At 43.8% G+C, this 22,491-nt stretch overlaps 1 protein-coding gene across 2 annotated transcripts in view; it reads left to right on the forward strand.

Annotated features, from left to right (window-relative positions):
* KIAA0586 (KIAA0586 ortholog) overlaps positions 1 to 22,491 on the forward strand; it is a 637,696-nt gene that overhangs the window by 596,514 nt on the left and 18,691 nt on the right. The gene's annotated exons all lie outside the window — the stretch shown is intronic.

Raw genomic sequence — 22,491 nt, forward strand, 5'->3', positions numbered from 1 at the left:
TCAAGACCAACATCTTAACAGGGGTGTTGCAACTGTGAGTCTCCCCTGAACTCCTACCCCGTTCAACAAAGCCCTCGCTGACATATTCTAGGGACCTGGTACAAACCCAGCACAGGGTCTCCTGTGAATAGGAAAACTGCACGTTGCCACCTCCCCACTGCAGGGAACCCAAATTTCCTCATCCAACACCCTACCCTGAAGATATTGGTGGTCCAAGTCTCCACTTCCAATGACACGTTCCCTACCACTCTCCTGGACAGGGAATCCAGGAGGCTGAATAGCTTGGGTAAGAAAATGTTTTCTTCGACCACCCTTGCATTGCGGTCAGTGAACACTGTATGCTTATTGGGCTACTATGCCAACACACTGTGGTAAATGGCTGCATAAGTGCTGCCACAGGTCCCGGAGGAGGCCTGGGCCATTCTCTCTCCAGTAGTAACATATAGGAGAGACACAGGCAAGTTCACTATACACTGGGGTTGGACATAACCGACTCCCGGGTAGAGCAGTTTCGTCAACGATGGCCCTCAGGTGCCACACATGGCTGAGAACATCTGGCTTTTCAGGGGATGTACAGGCTTCCCTCATGGACATGCCCTTCGATAGCACCTGTCTCTTTGGAGACAAGGCAGACTTGGCGCTGGAGTGCTTTAAGGACTCGTGGCTATGGCCAAGTTCCTGGGCCTCCCGGCTGCCCCACGTCCCCAGTCTGCCTTTCGCTCCTTCTGTGGCCACGGAAGGGACTTTAAACCATGTCAACCCTATCTCAGCCATTGAGGCCGCGCAAGCTTCCCAGCCTCAGCGTGGATGAGGGCGCGGTTCCTACCGAACTTGTGGGCCGAGTAGCCAGCGGTCTGGTCCAGCCACCACTGCACCCCCGGCAGCTGCAACCTTCAAACCTTCCTAATCTTGCCCTTTTAGATCATAGGTGTCCAGTTGTTGGCAGGATTCGCCTTCACCTCCACCACTGGCCTTCTACATATTCTCCCACCTTCCCCTTTCATTATTCCTCAGAGGGACCTTAGTTTGGCTTTCACACTTCTGATGTGTGCTCCCTTCAAGCCGTTACGCAATTGTTCCCTCAGGCTGCCCACCATCAAAACAGCCTTTCTTGTGGCCATTACATCAGCTAGTAGGGTGAGTGAGCTATAGGCTTTATCATCCAAGCCTCGGTTTCTATCAGCTTTTCCTTACAAATGGGTGCTTTGCACTTCTGCTTGTTTTTACCATCTTTGCAGAATCCGAAAGATCAGACGATTCTTGACCACTGAGGCCCTGACCCTGGTCACTCTGGCTCTGGTAATCTCTCGAATCGGCTATGCCAACTCTTTGTATGTTGGCATTCCAGCTTACCAACTACGTCGCCTGCAGCTGGTTCAAAACCAAGCAGCCTGGCTAATCTGTCGCCAACCCAAACACCATCATGTTACCCCCTAATGAAGAGTCTTCATTGGCTCCCTGTGGCCAAGCGCTGTAACTTCAAGATGGGTTGCATTATTTTTAAAGCTCTTGCTGGTGTTGGCCCAGTCTTTGTCTCATCGAAGATTCAGCGCTACACCCCCCCCCCGGGAGCTGCGCTCCTCTAACCTGACCCTACTGTCCACTCCGGCTTTTAAACGCAAGAAGCACGGCGGTCTTAGATTTTCGGTCCTTGCCCTACAGTTCTGGAATTCTCTCCCCATGGAACTGAGGTCTATGTCCTCTTATACCCAGTTTAGAAAACTCCTTAAGACCCTGCTGTTTTCTCAGGCTTAACCATAAGCCAATGTTTTGCCCTGTTGATGCCGCCTCCCTGTTCCTCAACGCCATGAAACCGCTTGGTGAACATGCGGTTAACAAGCTCCTTTAACATAACATATGGTCTATTTCTTGCCAAAAGTGGTAATACCATTTCATGTGGGCCAGTCATCACCTTGCTCACTTTCTGTGCTCCTCCACAGCACTCTAAAGAAGAGTAGTGACTCCACCGTCTGGACCCAAAAAGAGCGCTGTCGTTCTACCTGGACCGTTTAAGAGAGTTCCAGATGGCTGACCAACTCTTTGTGGGCTATGTTGGCCTGAATCAAGTTCAAGCAGAGCAGGAGCGGGCCATCTCTCGGTAAGTCGTTCTCTGCATTAAGATCTGCCTTGCTCTGTCTGAGAGAAGCCTCCTGAAGGCTTGACAGCTCATTCCACCAGAGCTAAGGCTGCGACCACTGCACTAGCCCGTTGAGTTCCCGTCCTGGGTATCTGTCAACGTGGCCATCTCTGCACATGTTTACTAAGCATTACTGCTGGACAGTCCGGTCTGCAGGGACTGGCACTGTGCCCGTTTGGTCCTGCAGGACTTCTTAGTCTGAATTGTCTGCAAAGCCACTACCAGAGGTGGTATTGTTCGGGTATCTATTCAAAGGTGAGGAATCTGCAGCTAGATGTCTTAATCAGATGAGCAAGTTACTTCTTCCGTAACCCCTTATCTGGTAGAGACAATATCTAGCTGCAGATTTCTTACCGACCCACCCATCCTCACCAATCTGTGGACAGATTTCTATGGTTAGGGATGATCCCTTTCAGATTTCTAGTTTGGACACACCAGTGTCCGTGCACTTCATGGCTCTGCACTTCTGGCATTTAAAGTCGTGAAAAGTAACAGACATCAATGCGCCGAGGTGGCGCCTATATAGGTGCTGCGGACGTCACTTCTGGCGCAGACGACAATGCCCCTCTACCGGCGATCAGGGGTACTGCTCACAAATAATCCTCCGGATCCAGTCTGGCACCTGGGGAAATTCACAGGTAAGGAATCTGCAGCTAGATATTGTCTCTACCAGATAAGGCGTTACCAAAGGTAAATAACTTCTATTAGTATATACAACTCAACCACTGTGCTACTTTTCCTGAGTTTGTCTTTTTCCAGGCCAACTACTCTTAACATATAATGCATACTAGTATGAATGACATATGCCCCCTACGCCTTGTAGCACTTATTGTCTTATAGAAGAATCGTTACACTCATTTACACACACATCATTCATTGTCCCTGTTGAACATGTGTTTGTGATGTAAAGCACTACCACCTTACATTTGAAGGGAAATGAAATCAATTGCAGAGGGGTCTATTGAGAGATGGTGGCACTATAAGATGGTGTCAGTGAGGGAATCCCTGGAGGAGGAGGTTATTGAGGGAGGGCGCCACCAATGCAAGCTGACCCAGTATGTATTCAGGTCCTTTGTGGCAAGTATAGCCACATGCACAGAGATCTCGAAGTTGGCAAGATCAATTGGAAACAGCATTTCATGCTTCTTTAATAATAATAATAATAATAAACAGTTCTTATATCATTGGTTGGAAAAACAACTTGAACCATTAACGCTGACCTTGAGCAACCTAGACTGAAAGGGAAAGGAGGGTTTCTCTTGTGTTTTGAATGGAGGGCCAGAAAGCTAAGACAAACAAATCTTCTCATCAGGGTGCCTGCTACGTGAAAACAATATAAATAAATGCAGTTCTTTAAAAATGCTTAGATCTAATTTATCAACAGAATCATTTGAAGCTTCATGATAACAAAGACTCATTCTTTTTGAGTGACACTGTGCAGCTGCTGCTAGCTCTGGGCTTAGTCCTAATAATGGAACCCTCTTTAAAAATAAAAAAAGGTTGTGGCTTCTCCACATTACTGCATATTTTAAAAGCATGCTAAATTGTATTTTAACATTTTGCGGCAACCTATCTTATACTGTGAAATACAATCTTAAAATAACAGCTTACATATTCACAGTTCTGTTTTTCATCACAGCCTAAAAATACACGTCTATTCCCCAAGGCACCAACCAGGATGCAGTTCTCTGACCTTCTAGTTATACATACAGACGTCTGCAGCGACCACATTAACCAACTGAGCTTTCATAATGTGAAAAAAATAAATTTCCAACACATTAGTTTCGCTTGCGCTTTTTTTTCCCTTAAGATGTTTACGTTATTTTATAGGCAGTTACCTGAAGGTGAAAGGACAACAAATAGTTACAAAAAAATAGTTCTTTTTACTTACGTCTCTATCCCCACTCAATGACCCCTTCCCAATGTACTCAGGATCACAGTTTCTAGACTTGTTCATTCCGGTTAGCTGCTGCATGCACATGATTTGCCCCTTTGCCATTTGTAATCTTGATTACCGCTGTAGCTGTTCCCAGACTTTGGCTGGTGATAATTTTTCATGGTGTTCCTGTAATTTGAAGTCTTGTAATCCGGTGGGGATGGTGCAGTAATTGTAGAAATATAAGGTAAGGATGATCCTGCAAATTTCTATCATAACCACACAACTCCAATTTAGTAGGTGTCAGTATGGGTTTGTAACTGTCATGATGTAAATACTCAAGCGTTAAATGGTTTTGTTAGTGGAACCGCTCGATCATGCTTTGGTTAAAAAAAGAGTGACCATTCATATGTCTTGGTTAGAGATACTTGATATGGTGAAGATGTTTTGCCATCTGACCAGTCCCCAAGAATGTTTTGTACACTTTTTTAGTCTGCTGGATCCTTGTTCATACAACTGTGGATACCTGCGTCAATTACTAATTCCTTAGAGCCCGATTTACACAAAAAATGTGAGTCTATGCAGCATATATGTACACCGACGATTTTCATAGATTTATACATTTTGAGACAGTTATAAGAGGTCCAGTGACTACACCATGGAAATCTTGACAAATTCTCTATAAGTAGGCATCCTTATAGTCCGCTTTGCGTATTGATCTGGATTCTCATTATGATATACTGTGAGATCGATTATGAATGGCGGAGATGTGCAAAAGCATGACTTTTCTCTCTGGGGTAAAAAAGCCAGCAAAAACTCTTAACTTTACCCTAAATTAATTATGGGAGTTTACAGATTGTTTTCTCACCCTAGAAAGTAACATTATCCTCATCTGTTCAAGAGTGAACAACTTAAAGAGCGTCATTCTCCAATGGGAATGCGATGAACCAGAGTGTTGTCAGAATGGCACTTAACACCCTCTGGATGGAGAAGCGGTGGCTTCTGCCGTTGCACTCAACCTCTTTGCTACAAGTACAGCCTCTGTGGCTTTCAGTCCTTTTATTACTGGCATCAGTGGTGACAGCCAGTGGAGACGGGGTTCTCAAGAAGATGCTACAAAGAGGTTGATAGGGTCCAATCAAAACCTGATCGATTACTGCATCCACCTTGTCATATTCTTGCTGTGCTGAGAGACAATGAGACAGAATGACGTCTGCTAATGGAGTCAGCTTCAACCTCGACTAAAGTACCGCTGAAGTGGTGGCGGCTATTATACGCCTGGAATCCCAACCAAAATTAAACTGGTGCCTCCCCTTCAGCTGCAGGTTGGATAGAGAAAATCACCAACCAATTGATGTATTACCAGGAGTGCGATTAAAATTTGGATCCGAGAATTGAAAAGGAAAAAAACCACAAATGAAACAGGACTCAAAGCGTCTCTTTACATATCTTATCTACAGGTTGAAATTACAAACATAATATTCGGACGCATTCAACCCATTTTATAGCAGGTTTAAAAGGACTGCCTGCAGAAAAGCTACTCTGTTTGGTGGAAAATGACTTTCCCTGGATCCGAACGGAAGTGCGCTTCAATGAATCTTAAATAATGTGAACGCACCCAATAGGATTCGTCCAAGGTTGATGATGAATCTGTGAAGGTGCTGTGCTTCACATGTCATAAGGTGTCTTCCAAAGCCTTAGAAAAGAAAGGAGGTAATTAGCATTTCTTTTCAATTGGAAAACACCCACACTCCCCTAGCATGCAGCAAGTGACGAAAGTATTAAGTACCTGAATAAAGAACCATTGAGACAAAAGTCCACAGAAACAGAAGTACGTGCACCTGAAATAGCTGGTTTTACCTGCAGCTATTAGAAAGTGCAGCGGCTGAATTAAAGGGTAGTGCAGTGTAGCCACCATGAATAGTCTGTACAATACATACTTCTGAAATGTTCTCAGAGTTAAGCTTTTCTCGCGGTCCAATCTTTGATAATAGTCTGTACACTTTTAAGGTTACCTAATTAGAAGTTATAGTTGCAGGTAAATAGGATTTAATTAAACATGATCTACCTTACAACTACCAAAAGCGATTTTTTTCTGATCTGCAACATAGGTTGAGGTGATGATGTGTATTGAAAGTACAACAAACATGTTGCTTGTAAAATGTGTGTAATTGATATAGAAACAGAAATAAATCGAGGTGGAAAGTTGAGCTGAGCTTCGTTTTTATTGACAGGCCAGATTGTATTTCTGTAGAGTTTTCTCTGCATCCCTTTGGAATATTAGATCAAATTTGAAACTGGAATGGAGTCGGTCTGCATAATATATTGCAACATGTGTTTGGAAGACGTTGGGCTGAATAATCTTTCAGCACCCTGACTTCAAAGACTTGGCACAGTAGAGCCTTCTGTAAGCTTGTGGGATAAGGGGATTTTCTTTTGCAGGAAAGGCAGAAACAGCTGTTGAAACAATGACATCACAGGGTAGTGACATGGCCGAGAAGACTTATGGAAAACTGAAACTTTGTAAGCAACCATTCTTCTAGAAACGGCGAACCGTTTCTTTAGTTTGACTCATGATGAATAGTCTTTCCGTGACTAATGTACTCGCGTTTTGTGTTCAAATTATTAAGCATATGTGGGCGTTAATACTGTCTCTTTAAAGGTTGCTCGGAAAAGGATACCCCTTGGATAAAGAATCATGGAAAAATGATAATTGAAAAAACAATTGCTTTTGTACTGATCAAATCTTTGAGGCCGATTAGGATGGCGGACGGATCTCCACCGCCATGCAGGCGGTGGCGATCCGTCCGCCATCCGTCACCGTCCGCCAGCAATTTACCACCCGCCATATTACAATGGCGGGGGGACCGCGGCGGACGGAAAGACCGTCCAACGCTTTTCCACCGCGGTCGCCTTGCGACTGCTGCGAAAAAAATGGTCTAATATGGTGACGGTGTCTATCAGACACCGCCAGCCATATTAGGATGGGCTTCGGGGTATGCCTTGGAAAGGCATACAGTCTTTGCTTTGGGGCCCGTTGCGGGCCCCGAGGGTGAAGGAGGGGTTGGGGGTGCACATGGGGGGTACCTATGGTACCCACCAGCATTTCAATGTACAAAATGACAGGCACCATGCGGTGCCTGTCATATTTTGCATTGAAATGTACAACGTGCATTTTTAGCATTGCGGCGGGCAGTGCTGAGAGCACCGCCCGCCACAATCTTAAAAATGCTGGATGCGCCCGCCACTGTGGCGGGCGCATCATAATTGCTATGGCGGGACCACCGCACATGTGGCGGACTGTCCCGTTTCCACCGGGATGGCGGACGGACAAAGTCCGTCCGCTATCGTAATAGACCCCTATATTCGGTGAGCTAATTACAGAAATACTGTTTTCTTCCTAAGTTTACAACCCTGGACGCGGACACATATTTTTTCTTCATTTTCTTTCTAAAATATAGGTATTTGTTTATATTCGGACATCATCAATATGTAAGTTATGTGTCTGCTTTTGCTAGAGATAGTAGACGCATGCATGGCCAGACCTAATCTCAGTGCTGATAAGGACATGCAACAGTGCAATGAGCACACAAACCGCAAAGAAAGTGGCACTGGAAAGCATGGTAAATTTACAAGGTCTCTGTATGTTGTAGGGATTCCTAACAAGCTTTGAAAATGATAATGTCCAAGTGAATTATTTGTAACTAGCAGCCCGTCCCGACGTTGTCCGGGTATGAAATAGAATGTGTGTAATGTGACACGCTCATTCGTTGTGCCCCCGCTTGAGGGCCATCGTCGACCGTTTAACATTTAGAATTGTGTGAGTCTTGAATGATTGTTTCCCGTGGTAAACACCCATTATTCGCAACTTTCTCTCCGCATACCATCACTCCGCATACTTTCATTACGAAAATACCATGACTCCGCAATGCCATTATAACGCATGGCATTACATTTTATATGCTTTTACCACTCATACATTTACAACGAAATTCGTCGTAATGTATGAATGGTAAAAGTATGTTTTTTTAAAAATGTTTGGATAAGGTAAGTATGGGCATAGGGGTATATGTTTTGGGGTACTGAGGTATATGTTTTGGGGTGTTTGGGTATTTTAAGGGTTAAGATATAGGTTTGGTTTACGGGGTACAGGTTTTTTTTAGGGTTTAGGGATAGGTATGGGTTTTGCGGTACAGGGGTATTTATAGGGTTCAGGGCTAGGTTTGGGTTTTGGGGTACAGGGGTATTTTTAGGGTTCAGGGCTAGGTTTGGGATTTGGGGTACAGGGGTATTTTTAGTGTTCAGGGCTATGTTTGGGTTTTGGGGTACAGGGGTATTTTTAGGGTTCAGGGGTTGGTTTGGGTTTTGGTGTACAGGGGTATTTTAGGGTTCAGGGATAGGTTTGGGTTTTGGGGTACAGGTTTTTCTTAGGGTTCAGGGATAGGTTTGTGTTTTGGGGTACAGGAGTATTTTAGGGTTCAGGGGTAGGTTTGGGTTTTGGGGTACAGGGGTATTTTTAGGGTTCAGGGCTAGGTTTGGGTTTTGGGACAGGGGTATTTTTAGGCTTCAGGGCTAGGTTTGGGTTTTGGGGTACAGGGGTATTTTTAGGGTTCAGGGTTAGGTTTGGGTTTTGGGGTACAGGGGTATTTTAAGGGTTCAGGGCTAGGTTTGGGTTGTGTGGTACAGGGGTATTTTAGGGTTCAGGGGTAGGTTTGGGTTTTGGGGGTACAGGTGTATGGGTTCAGGGATAGGTTTGGGTTTTGGGGTACGGGGGTATTTTTAGGGTTCAGGGCTAGGTTTGCAGAAGAGCGTCGGTGTGGGTCATAAAAAAAGTAAGAACAGCGGGAAACGAATATGTGATGATATTCCGCAAACAAACATCCCGCATACCATCACTCCACAATTTTTATAACGCAGGACTATTACTCCGCAAAGCCATAATTTCTAAAACTTTTACAATGCATATGACTTTATCACGCATGCCATTATAACGCAAATGCATGTGTGGTAAAGTCATATACATTGTAAAAGAACATTACTAAAACATTAAATATATGTTTGTATATATGTATATATCGAAGCTTGTCACTCAGGGCACAAGATGCCGAAATGCGAAGTAACAGAGAGCCGACCCAGAAGTGCTGGTGAAAAGGTGATTTAATTCAATGAAGCCAGCGCTGCCGCCATGACGCGTTTCGCCTCCAGGGAGGCTTGATCACATGACAAACTGCGTAACATTGAGCAGGACTTTTAAAGTGACAGTGCCTAGAATTGTGTCATAACAATGGAAGAAATACTACACATTGTATCGCTGCATTGATGTAATTAAAACGAGAGTGCCCACATGGAACACTTAAATATTATCCCATTCATTATACATATTTGATAAAATCAACTATACAGATTTTATACAAAATGAGAGCATATTTAAAATACACAAATCGGTAGAAAAAGAACATTTCAATATATGTACACGATAAATGAATTCATCTATGTACATTTCTTTATAATGGATCTAATATTTCCAATTGTGTAAGAAATTTGAAAAAAATGCTCATGTATTATCTAGCAGCGTGATTTCAAGTAATATGACACAGTAATTTTGTGTGATCAGTGATGTGATCAGTGATGTCAAATGAGATGTCATCAGTGATGTCATTTGAGATGTCATCAGTGATGTCATCAGTGATGTCATCAGTGATGTCATTTGAGATGTCATGAATGATGTAATATGTGACATCATCAGCAGTGGCTTGCGGGTGCGCGAAATATAGTTAGTACAACCAACTATATAGGAGCAATTTCAATAGTTTTTTAAATGCTAATTCCTAACTATATAAGGCCTGAAACCTCTGGTTTTTTTAAGTGATATATATATATATATATATATATATATATATATATATATATATATATATATATATATATATATATATATATATATATATATATATATATACACATTTTTTTAATTTAATTAAAACATTTAAACATTTATCCTTTTAAATTGCATTATTTATATTATATTTATTTATTATTTTATTTTATTACCTTTTACACCCTAAAAACTAATCCCACCCTGGTCCCTTTAAATACCCCTGCACCCCATAATCATGCCCACAGCGTTTGTCATGGTCCAGCATGTCACGCCCCCAGCGTGCCCCTTGATGCGGCGCAATTGCGTAATTGGCGCTTATATGTACGACTCACATGGCATGAAGGTCGGAACGTACCACACGCCCCCAGCGTTTGTCACGCCCCCAGCACACACCCACAACAGTTTGAGTCACATTCCCCAGCACACGCCCACAGCAGAACGCAGACACGCCCACAAGGGACTACTTTGCTGGCACGGTCCTTTTACCTTTTAAATGTATATGGTGGTCGTCTGCATAGCCTATGTCCTTCTGCTGCAACTGCCCTTTCCAACGCTGTATTGGGTGTTGTGATTGGTGCTGTGGTTACTGAGATTACCTGCCTCAAAGGTTTGGGCTCTCTCTTTATAATATTAGTATGGATATGGATGGAAGTATTCTTTATTGGTAAAATGGAGATACTTACCAAGAAGGATGATTGCATGTGTGCGGAAGTAAAACTGGTTGGGTCTGAATTCCTGAATCTTTAATGCACAGAATAAGGATGGTGAGGGTGTAATTGGTTTCTGGGCTATCAGCTTTGAATGGGAGATGATCAAAAACTAACTTGAGGGGTAATGAGAAGAGAATCTATTGCTTTTCTCTTACATCTCTCAAGAGGGCTCAGTGAGTTAAACGCTCACTGCTGACCTCTGGGCGACCCACGCAACATTCGTTTTAATCCTGACAGTTCCTAATCAACACTTCATGATTTTTATTGTTTACCTATTGACTAATGTTAAATTGTGTCGTAATAATATCTGGTGCCTGATGCACAAAAGACTTTGCAGTCAGTTACAATGGTTTTGCGAATGCCAAGTCTCAGTTTGCAATTTTCAATGCACAGAAATGCTTAGCAGTTCCTATGGCTTTCGTTATTCACATGTAATCTCAAATACACAGTGTAAACTCCCCTTGAACATATGTGCCCTCAAAGCCCGGTGCACCAAAGACTTTGCATTTGCACAGTCATTGCAGCTGACTGTAAATGCAGAGTCAAATTTGCAGTGTGCAGAAGTGATTTGCGACTCCTATTTGTCTTCTTCTGTTCATATTTTTCCTCAAATACCAAGTGGAACTTCTCCTTGTTGCGTGTGGGCTTCCCATTCATGTTCTTCCAGGTGAGGGAAACTAGGTGAGACCCTTTTCATTTGCCACCCTGCCCCAAACTGCTAGTGTGAACCTGGTGATTGGGTAGGAGTAAATTCCCCAAGATCTACGTTTCCTGTGGAGCCAGGAACTTGGCCACTAAGTACCAGTGCCTGTTCCACAAAGCACCAGTGCTTCTCCAATTCACGTCTCTTTCATTTTTACCAAAAAACGTAGTCGGACTGCTTGATAGTATTTTACCAGTCACTGGTTTGAATACAGAGGCATAATTGGTGCTCAGATGCCTGACCACGGCCTGGAATGTGCTGGCCGAGACATATACCTATGCACAGCCAACACATGCAGATAGACTGCTTTATTATGCTCAGGTAATATCCATAAATGCTGTCCTCATAAAGGGTAGGTTTAGTTTCCAGTGCCTAAATGCCAGGAGAGTCAAGAATAAACGTGTGCTTAACAAGCTCACAATTGAGTCAATCGTACCTGCCTTGTTAATGCCCGTTAGACTCCTCATGCACACCCATGATCTGATCAACCCAGCCCACCCGTACATTCATTTGGACTCACATGCGCAGTGCTGTTTTCCCAGGAACATGTTCTGCCTCGGATGTCTCCACCTGCACAGATATGATCCAAAATGCTAAGCGTAATCTACCAATATGAAGGTTTAGGCTGATAGGCACAGTGCAGCTTTCCCACGCACAGATGTAGCCTCAGATGCGCAGTGCTGACTCTCCATACACAGGTTTAGATTAAGATGGCGGGTGCTCCCTTCTCATGCACATGTTTAGCCTTGAATGGCTGATGCAGAATCCCTTTGGTTCAAAGCGCAACCTTGCTATATAACCCAGTCAATTCTGTCAAATGAACAACACAGTACTAAATGCAGTTTCTCTCAAATAACGTAGACTGCCTCCAAATCACAGGTTTCACAGCCTCCCCATTAGCATATTTAGCCTAATAGAACCACTGCAACCTCCCCCTATAGGTTTGTCTCCAGATTCCCAGTGTATTCGCCCCATTCTCCGTTTTAGCCTCAGATGGCCAGTGCAGCGTTCCCTTATACAGATAAGACGTCTAATGCTTAGTACAACTTCTCAAAGCTTTGAACTTTTTGCCAGCTAGTCCAACTTTAGGCACAAACCTCCCCCAGATATCCCATGTGCAGGTTTAGCCTCAAGTACACAGTGCAGGCTGCCCATATCCAGTATACTCTCAAATGCCTCAGGAACCTCCACCTGTGCAGGTAAGATCCCCCACCACCATGGTTTAACCTCCATGGCCCAGTTCAGCCTCCACTTGCACATGTGTGGCATAAAATACAGAGCACAGCCTCTGTCTGCAGAGGTGTAGCCGCACATGCCCAACACAGCTTCATTAGAAACACGTGTTCTCCAGTATTGGATCTTTCATAGATTCACATGCTTGAATCATGCTGTCGTCGTAGTGGGAGTCCCACTGTATACATATAAAAGCAGTAGATAGAACTACTATACAGACCCTCCAGTTTATCGCGATTTAGCGATAAACGAAAAAATCGCGAAATCGGCAAATTACCGCGATGGCCGCGATAATAACCATATTGGCCGCGATATTTACAAAAAAGTGTCTCTACCGGGAGACAGCAAAACAAACAATGCCTTTTATTGGCTGTGCGCGGCTTCCCCCCCACTTGTGTGTGTCAGCAGCTTCCCGGGACACACACAGACAGTCAGTTTTTGAGCTGCCAGCCGCACCCGAGTACTTTGCAGGTCATTCAAAGACCTTTCACTTGTTAATGAGGCTTTGTTTTTCACGCCCCGCCTGTTATCCTCGGCTCTGGCCGGTGACAAAGAGGGAAAGGGAAGGTTTGAGGTAAACTAGAGAACTGTACAGAAATGATCCGGTTAAATAAAACCAATAAAACTACCTCCAGGAAATCAAATGCCAACCAAACTACCTACACTCCTCGGCCAAAAAACAACACCCCGCTATCAACCCATTGCCAGATGTACCAAGGGTATATTGTCTCAACCCCTCAGATTTGCAAGTGTGAAAACCTTTTTATTAATGTACTAAACCATTTAGATATTTGGAAAAGCTTTTCAGAATACCTGAATGTGGTTAAAAATGGATATCTAGGAGTGAGGGCGTGGCTTAGCAGGCCGGCATGGTGGACGCTTGCTAAGTGGGCTCCGTCCAGCCCTACCTTTTAACCTGTATTGATTCTGCTCATCCGGCTCCGATACCCCCGCCTGGCTTGCCCGGAGGTGGGGAGACTGGGCAACGCTTGTTGGTGGCGCTTGTGGACCTGTGCTGCATCCTGTGGTGGCGGTGTGGAGGCGGCCGGTCCTGAGGCCCGAAGGCAGCGCCAAGACAGCGGCCTCGAGAACGGCCCTGCTGACGGAGGCAGAGCAAGTGAGGCTGGCTCAATCCCCCCGGTGGCGCTGTGCTTCCTCGCTGGGGCTGATCCTCGATCGTGTGCTGGTGTCCCTCGGGGGCGGAAGGGCACCCCCCATTAATCAGCAGTCGACCGGACGGTGGGGTGAGAGTGCGGCAGATCGGGAAGGCGCTTGCGGTTGATGCAGCTATCTTGAGTCGCCTAGCTGCGGACCTCCCGGCCCTTTGGTAATTCTGAGACTGGCAGGTGTCAGGGGCTTGCAGTGGTTTTGGGGTCGGTGCGTGTCATTGCACGAGAAGCCAACCCCCTGTGTCCTCCCATTAGGGGCATATTTTTCTTTTATGGCTGGAAGGGGGGGGGGGGGCACATTCTTTTTATCCTTTCCAGGCCGGGCCCCCTGGTTACGACCTGTGAAGCGCCTCGTTGTGGGTGTCGTGAGTTGCACGGGGGGCCGTCCACAGTCTAGACTCGCAGCGGGGCTTCTAAGCCCTGGCACGGCCCTCCCTAGGAACAGGACTCATTTCCGCATCATTTGTACTCTGCGCCTGCCCCTCGGATCCCAGGCAGGAGCCATGACTTCAGAGGCAGGAGAGCTTTGGGGGCAGAAACCAGACATGCAGGGGGGGGGGTCAGGTGTGGGTGAGTGCCTGTCACTCAATCCCTGCATTGCATCCGCGCTGGGGTGGCCCTGATGGAGACAGGGATGTTCTCCCCGATTCTGGGTACACGGATGGAGTAGGCCTGTTGTCTTGTTTGTCTTTATTTCACTTCTTAGGAGGGCACAGGTCCTAAAAAACAGAAGTGGGGGGGGTCTAACCAAGTTAGGCAGCATAGCGCGTGACATCACATTGAGTGACATCATTGAGCGCGACATGGCACGTCGCATCACAGGAAGTGGCATCAAGACCCATGACCTCACAGGAATTGACAGCACAAAATGTGACACAAAATTTTAGACCTCACATTTCTGTTTAGCCCAACTGGCAGATGAAGAATTGCAATTCCAAGGGATAACAGCCTTAACCTGTGGGCTGCTTCCTCTATTCCATATTCCAGATTGCCTAATCAAAGTGGAATACTCTGCTAAAACAGTTTCCATTGATTTAAGGCTGAAAATGAATGCTTATGAGTAAAATAAAGTGCCGCTAAAATGCCGCTAAATTTCCATATTTGTGCCGCTACATTTGCGAATCCATGCCGCTATATCCTGGGGGGTCTGACTATAGGCTACCATGCAATGAAGAGTCACTGTAATAGCCTATCCACTTTCTTTTGTAAAAAAGAACCAAACTTATTCAACAGCCTATCAGGCGACGGAACCCACTAGAACAATTTCCAGAGAGGCTAGGTCCCTCAGGTTTTCTACCGCACGTCGTGTGAAAGGGAGTCTCCCTGAGCTCGACTCAGTTTTCTCTTGTTATCCAGTATTGTAGCAGTTTTTTTTCCAAATATGTCGGAATCTTCAAAGAAAGGTCTCTTCAGTTTGTGTGGATCATGTGGAAAGAATAGGCTGCATGCTGAGGATCCACATAAGAGCTGCATCTACTGCCTTTACCCTCAATACAAGGTAAAAGACTGCAAAATCTGTAGAACCTTCTCTACAAAAACCTTCAAGGATAGAGAGGGTAGATTATTGATTTGGTTACAGAAACTTAAATCAAAATCTGACGTTGTCTCTGAGGATGAGGAGAGCTCTACCTCACAGATTTCTAAGGAAACACCCAAAAGGAGAGAGAGATCGCTTGAATCTCCTGAAGTTTCCAAGAAGAAGACTTCAAAAAGAAGACGTCAGGAAGAGTAACGCACCTCACAAAAAGGAAAGCTTCCATTTCCTACAGAGAAAAAATGCGATAAGAAACAAAAATATTCTTCTATCCAATCCATGAATATCTTGGTCTCAACAAAGCTTGTATCACTGACGGTGTTAACTTCTGGATCACTGTCTACGCAAAAAACCATCTTCTAAGCAAGTTTGTCCTTCCTCATCGTCGAAAAAATCTACATCGTCGACGACGGTCCCGTGGCCGACACTTCCAGTGACGACGATTGCTACACCGCCGGCGACCTCATCGTCGACGGCAACTCTGATGACGATGACTACAACTTCAACTTTTCCGTCAGTATCCTCGTCAACGATGGTGGTTCCGTCGACTACCTCGTCTATGACAATCTCGTCGACGATGCGGACGACTGCTTCATCCTGTCCTATCATGTCCTCTTCAAAGACGCAGACGCCGCTACCATCGACGATGCTGACGACGCTATATCCCACACCTGGTCATAAGGTCCACCTACATTACAGCTTACGCCTGTGTATCCATGGATGACGTTCTCGTCGACACCATCGATGAGGCAATTTTTACAGAATCCAACCACCTTTATCTCCTTCAACATTCTTTGAGGAATCTGATGACGATGGGATGTTTGTCCTGCTGATAGTCCTTCTCAATTACATGTCAAATATCAGGAGGAAGATGACGACGAATATGAGGGATACTATCAACAAGAATATCACCCTCCTCATGCAAAAATTCAGTATATGGAACCAGTTACTGAACATATTCTCCACCTTGCTGTTGCTTTGGTACAAGACCTTCAGGATTTATTACAGGACTATCGTACACACTTTCCTTCAGCCCCTGTTCCTCCACCTCCGCAGACTTCACAGCCTGCTATTTCACCACCTCGTACCTCTGTACCTTTATCTGCATCCTCCCCTGCGGGAGATACTGGTGAGCCGCAACATCATCAGGATACTTCTGATGATGGAGAAATTGTGGTCAATCAACCTCTAAATGAAGGACAAACAGGAGATGAATGGGATGACTACGTCACATCAACACTGGCGTCTTCCTTTCCACAAATGGTAGAGCCTCCACCAGAGGATATCGGCAGCTTTCATGCCTTAATAGAAAGAGAAGCATTGCGTTTCCAGCTGTCTCTAACGGTAAACAATCAGACTGCTTTCTCTATGATTTTAAAGACCTATCTCAAAAATCTGTTAGGTCTATACACATTGTAGACCACATATGGGAAAAAGGCTTAAAGGTAATGAGGACACTGACCACAGTTATCCCTCTCTTACCCAGGATCAACAAAAAGTATAAAGCTCCGGAGGATACTCCAGCTTGTCTAGTATGACATCCTAAGCCTGACTCTGTTAACTCGCAGGCCGCTCAACGGAGATCGAGGAACCCTCTAGCGCCCATTACTGCTCCACCTGACAAAGAAAGGAGGTGCTAAGATAACCTGGAAAAAGATTTACAACCACATCAGCTGCAACTGTTCGTGCTGCCAACGCTCTTGCGATTTTAGCCAGGTACGATCGACAGATGTGGCCGGACATTGCTCATTTCTTAGATCTCCTTCCAGAGGATAAGAGGATGGAAGCAAGGAAAATCCGGCTTGAAGGGGAAAGATCTGATTCCGAAATTATTGATGCTTCTATGGATATTGCTTCCTTAGCTTTTCGTCAGCTAGCTGGAGCTGCTGTCCTAAGATGCCAGGGTTGGCTGAAAGCAACTATGTTCCGCCCTGAGGTGTAAAGCAAAATCTTGGATATGCCGTTTGATTGTGAAACACTCTTTGGCAAGCATATTGATGATGCTTTGCAGACCATCAAAACAGACACAGCTAAGGTTCTGGGAACGCTCCAATATAGAAAGACCCCCTTTCGTGGAGCACATGGCAGAGGAAATTATTCTTTTTGAGAGGTTACCAAAGATACCAGCCTCAAACTTACACCTCTTACCGGCCTTCCTACCAACAGCAGCAATAATACCATACACCACCACAGGCTGCCTACCCCAGACAGCCTAGACGAAAGCAACAGGTTCAGCCCGGAGATTCCGGCCGGAAACAGTGATGGTGCTTTGCCGCCTGCCGCTCTTCCCTTGTCTTTTGCATTGAAGAAAACCCCACTCTCTCATTACCTACATCAATGGCAAAAAATAACATTAAAAAATGGGTCCTGGATATAATATGGTATGGCCATACCATAAAGTTTCCACAATGCCACCTCATCACTCGCCTCAGAAATCAACACCACCCCATCTTCAATTGTTAAAGAAGGAGGCTTTACTAATGCTTCAAAAGGGAGCAATATAATGTGTTCCATGCTCTCAGAGAGGCAAAGGTTTCTACTCTCGCTTTTTCCTGATAAAAAAGAAGAAATTGGGGGAATGGCATCCCATTTTTGACCTCAGGAAGCTCAACAAATACCTTCTGAAGAAATCCTTTCGCATGGTTTCTCTTCAGGAGATATTGCAGCTTCGGAACCTTTCAGATTTTTTAGCAGGCCTAGATTTGGGACATGCTTACTTCCATATCCCTAACCACCTCAAACATTGAAATTTTTTACGTTTCTCTGTGGCTGGTGCGTATTATCAATTCAAGGTCCTTCCCATTGGCCTTCGTTCCGCTCCACCGGTTTTCACCAAGTGCCTTGCTCCTGTGGCAGCATTCCTGCTGCTGAAAAGGCCTACAGATCTTCCCATACCTCGACGATTGGCTGGTGAAAGCCCCTTCTCTTCCATCAGGCTTCAGAAGACATCTCTTTCTACCTTCAACTCTTCAGTTCTCTAGGGCTGGCAGTCAATCTTCGAAAATCCATTCTAGCTTCTTCTCATCGGTTAACGTTTCTCAGAGCAACACTAGACATTCTCCAAAACAAGGTATTCTTATCAACAGAGAGACTGAATGCCATCCTATCTCTGGCTCACAATCTCTACAAAAGAAAGTGCGCTTCTGTGCATCTCCTCAAATCCTTTCTTGGGATGATGTCTTCCGCCATTCTCATGGTACCTCACGCTCATCTAATGATGAGATAATTTTAGGAGCAGTTGGACGCCCAATGGCTTCAAATGACAGTATCACTTGACGACGTAATTTTTTTTTTTTTAAACTGACAAAGCTTTTGTAGCTAAACGTGTATGTTAGGGGTGAGGGGTTTGTAATAAAACAACTTGGAAACGGATACCTGTGTGCTTGCCATTTTCAGCCCGGATTGGGAGTGGAAAAGTGTTCGAATATATATATATATATATATATATATATATTTTCCTTTGTTTCTTCTTCCCACGATTACCGCAGATGAAGACACGGCACAGCAACAGATTGGTTTTTCACAGATTTATTTACACACCATGTGCAAAATAAAGTGCATCAAAAACGGACGGTCTACGCGTTTCGGCTCCTTGCCTTCAAGTGACCCATAGAGTCCTCGAGTCTAGACCTCATTTTAAAGTAGTGCTATGTGTAAGTACCCTCTTCCCTTTCCATGGTCATCTAGACCAGCAACCCTGCACAGTGATTCTAGGCCAGCATATACTTGTGGCCATTTTGCATTTCCATATTACCGTGAAGTACTCGTATTAAATCAAACCTTTACAAACCACAATATATTATTTACAGATTTACACTTTTCTAATTATAGTCCCCTTTTCCCCATGTACAGTTCCAGTAATATAGTAATCATTTGATTGTATATTCTTTTTTCTATTATCGTTGAAGTACTTTTCACATTTCAAGGGTTTACTCATTTCTAAACATATTATCATGTATTCATGGCCATACTAAAGTCCAAAGGATATATATACACTATTTCACAAATCATAATCGATGTCAAAATCAATATCTACAAATATGTACATATTCAGTCGGTTCTGAATTCTATGGCAATTTCATGTTAGGGCTAGGGGGTTGGCAATTCATGATATCTGTAAAGTACCTTATATCAATTAAGTCTTCATCCCAATGATCCCTTGAATTCTATGTTTATCTTTGTATGACTACCCTTGTTTTATCCTGTACAGAACAGCAACGGGATTTGAATAGTATTGTGGTTTGGGTTCCGGTTTATATGCTGTATCCAACATTATCCACATCTATTTTCATAATTCACCATGTTCATTATGTACACTAGTTACACTCCTCTGTTGTGAAAAAATCAGTCTCTTAATTACATCACCTCAACTTCTGTCTACAGGTGTACATGTAGTTCGGCATCCAGATTGTGTCCAAAAGGCACCTCAGTTCCCATTCCCAGTATCATTCTCGATTCAAGTCTTCTCAGTTGTACAGTTTGATCTCCACCCCTTTCTGAGATTTTACTTAGCTTGATTCCTGAATATTTTAATAAAGTGGGATTGCTCTGATGGTGTTTGGCAAAGTGTGTGGCCATCGGGTAGCATGGGTCCTTGTTTTTAATTGCCCTTAAGTGCTGAAGTATTCTTAATTTCAACTTATATTGTGCTCCCGATGTAAAACTTGTCACAAGGACATTGTAGTCTGTAGACCACACACTTCGATTCACATGTAATGTGGTCATTAATTTTTTCTGTTTTGCCGTTTTGCAACTTCTAGTCTTTAATGTTCACTCCGTGCTCGCAGGCCTTGCACTTGTAGCATCTCCAGAATCCTGGTGCAGTCAACCAAGTTTGTTTGCTCCCTTCCTTTTGTTCAAGATGACTTTGTGTCAGGATATCTCTTAAAGAGGAAGTCTTTCGATATGCAATGCTAGGGTGCACTGTTAAGGTCTTTTTCAAGGTTTCATTCAAGAGTAAAACTTGCCAATGTTTTTGTAGCGCCCTTTTCATGTCGGTACTCTGATTGTCAAAATCCATGATTAATCTAGTTACTCCATTCTCATGATTGATTTCCGAATCCATGATGTTTTCTGGCCTTTTGTTTCTTGGAATCAGTAGATCAGTTCTATTTTTCATGTACATTCTGGTTGTCGCGGAGGATATTACATCTTCAGGATATCCCCTTTCAAGGAACCGAAGGCTCATTTTGTTTATCTCCTCCTCCAAGTCTTCCTGTTCAGAGCAGTTTCTTTTAGCTCGCAACATTTGGCCATATGGAATGCTCCATTTCAATCTTACAGGATGTCCACTATTCGCATGGAGGATGCTGTTGCATGCAGTTGGTTTCCTGTGGATCTTGGAGCACAGTTTGTTATCCTTCACGAATATTTCCACATCTTGGAAAATCAAGTTCCTAGAACTGATTGTTGTGGTGAAGTGTAGATTATAATCATTATCTTCTAGGGATCCAATGAATGTTCTTAGTGAGTTCTCATTTCCTTCCCATACGATGAACAGGTCATCTATGAAACAACACCAAAGTTTTATTCTGGACCCATCCAATTTTTCTTTGTCTTTCTTCACTGCCTCGCTTTCCCATGCCCCAATCAGGAGGTTCGCATAAGTGGGCGCAAATGATGTCCCCATTGCGGTCCCTTGCTTTTGGAGATACATTTCCCCCAGGAACAGGAAAGCATTATGTGTCAGGCAGTAGTGAAGCATATCTAATAGCATTGCTGTGTGTTCCAGCAGGTTGACAGAGCGTGCTTCTAGTGCATTCTTCACGACTTTTACACCATCTTCATGGCGAATTGAGGTGTAAAGAGAGGCAACATCTATGGTTGCCATTAAGTATGTTGGTTTCCATTCACTTCCAGAGATCTTTTGTAAGAAATCCATTGTATCCCTCAGAAAAGATGGTAAGGCTGTCACGTAGTTCATTAGGAAAATATCTATAAATCTTGATGTAGATTCCAGTAATGATCCTATCGAACTCACGATTGGTCTTCCTAGGGGGCATTTTGAGGGATTTGTGCACCTTTGGTAAAAAGTATATTGTAGCAACAATTGGGTTTTCAGTTTTTAGATAGCAATATTCATCGAAGTCAAGTAGGCCTCTTTCTTTCCAGCACAGTAACATGGAGTGATATTCCCTAGTCCATTCTTGGTTCTTCAGTTGCCTATTTGCTTCCTCGATGTAACTGGATACGTCCTGTACAACGAGATTGCCACCTTTATCAGATGATTTGATAATTATTGTTGCATCGTTTTTTAATTCGGACATGGCTTTATACTCTTGTGGTGAGAGATTTTGTTTTTTCTTCACCGCCTTGGCCGATTTATCTGCGATCCTCTGGATTTCTTCTACCATTAGTTCCTGAAACAAATCCACCTTGTTGCCCGGTGGAATTTGCGGACAGAATCTAGAATTTCTTTTTAAACCGCTATTGCCTCCAAAATTCGTAGGTATTCCCAGAGTGTCACAGAACTCAATTTCCATTTGTGGAGATATTGTGTTGTCCTCCTGACTTGTTGAGGGGCTCTCCTTTATTGATGCGAGAGTTATCATGGCTGGTAAGTCTTTTTGTGTGACAGTGGATATTGCTTTATTTATCTTGGGGGCATGTGATTTTCTAGAGTCCTTTTCAGTAAAGTATTTTTTCAGTTTTACTTTGCGGCAAAATTTATATAGATCAATGCGTGCATTTGGTACATTCATAGTTTTCGTAGGACAATAGGAGAGACCTCTATTTAAAAGTCTTAGCTGTATATCTGTCAATTCTTTGCTTGATAAATTTATGACTATATTGTTAGATATTGTTATCTTCTTCCTTATTGCTACTTTTGCTTTCCTTTGCCTCTTTTTGGTTTGGCTTCTTTTTCCACCCCTTCTGGTTTTTGGTTTGTTGGGGTTTCTTCGGTGGTCGTTGTTCCCTTCCCCACGCATTGGACCTGCCTCTTCCTGCCTCTTCCTCTCTGTCGCGTCACAAGACATAAAATGTCTTGCTACGTAGTATCGCTTTCATGTTTTATATTGGCATGTATGTTATTACCCACCATCCTCTAAGGTGAAAAGGTATATATTACAATATTGTTAAACATGTATGTTTATGAAACTGCTAGCTACTCTGATTCAAGCATGTGAATCTATGAAAAATCCAATACTGGAGAAGAAAATTAGTTACTTACCTGTAACTACGGTTCTCCAATATTGATATCTTTCATAGATTCACAGACAACCCACCCTTCTCCCTGGAGAGGCTTCCCTT

This window comes from Lissotriton vulgaris, chromosome 9, assembly GCF_964263255.1.
Source record: "Lissotriton vulgaris chromosome 9, aLisVul1.2, whole genome shotgun sequence".
Classification (NCBI taxonomy): Eukaryota; Metazoa; Chordata; class Amphibia; order Caudata; family Salamandridae; genus Lissotriton; species Lissotriton vulgaris.